The sequence below is a fragment of the Acyrthosiphon pisum genome, chromosome A3 (genome assembly GCF_005508785.2).
Source record: "Acyrthosiphon pisum isolate AL4f chromosome A3, pea_aphid_22Mar2018_4r6ur, whole genome shotgun sequence".
Lineage (NCBI taxonomy): Eukaryota > Metazoa > Arthropoda > Insecta > Hemiptera > Aphididae > Acyrthosiphon > Acyrthosiphon pisum.
In genome coordinates this window covers 34,007,231-34,008,063 of record NC_042496.1, presented here as the reverse complement: position 1 = coordinate 34,008,063, position 833 = coordinate 34,007,231, and the positions used below count along the sequence as shown (strand labels likewise).

Genomic DNA, 833 nt, shown 5'->3' with positions numbered 1-833 from the left:
ATTTCTTTGTAATTCTTAAGTTGTGGTTATGATATCATGTCTTCCCTAGTGAGATTTTCTTTATGATTTTTTTACAAACGAAGGTTCCTATGTTTTTCATTTTATATAGTACTGTCTGTACTGAAATTTAGCAATTGGTTTAATAAAAGGTTATTTTCTGGATTACGATTATTTTTTGGGCAATAAAAGAAAATGTTCTCATTATAATTAATTGAAAATAAGTACTTGTATTTAACATGTTAATTTTTATTATAGATCATTTCACATTGACAACCATATGGATTTTTCCATCGTCATAGGAAAAAATGTTCAGTATTATAAAGGTTATCTGACAATTGAATTCGATAAAACTCTTCATGTTTCTCTTGTTGCTAACTTGTATTTTATTTTGTTGGGTATACAGATCTAATACAGTTTTGTAATAGTAGGTAATCACGTTAATAACCATAACACTAATAGATCTACTGACATCACTGGAATGTCTGCTGGTGAAGACTTAATTGACAATGAAGAATACCAGTCAACTCAAAGAAATACATCTGTCGAGCAAATGATGCATAGAAAATCCACTGACCTTGATTACCATGGCATTAATTCTAAAAATAAATTTGATACAAATCAAATTATCTTAAAAGGAGTTAATCACAACAATAAGGATTGTACAAACGCACATTGTTCTGTGCATTCGTACAATCATTATTATTGTGATTAATTTACTTTAAGAATACAAAATATTATGGTCAGAGGATTTGTATGCATCATTTGCACGACAAATTTATTTTGTTGAGTTGACCGGCAATTTGTTCTTCTTGAAGAACAACTTCGGCAATTTC

At 28.8% G+C, this 833-nt stretch overlaps 1 protein-coding gene across 1 annotated transcript in view; it reads right to left on the bottom strand.

Annotated features, from left to right (window-relative positions):
• Window positions 1-833, bottom strand: part of LOC100569786 (peripheral-type benzodiazepine receptor-associated protein 1) — a 31,860-nt gene that overhangs the window by 27,039 nt on the left and 3,988 nt on the right. The window lies entirely within an intron of this gene.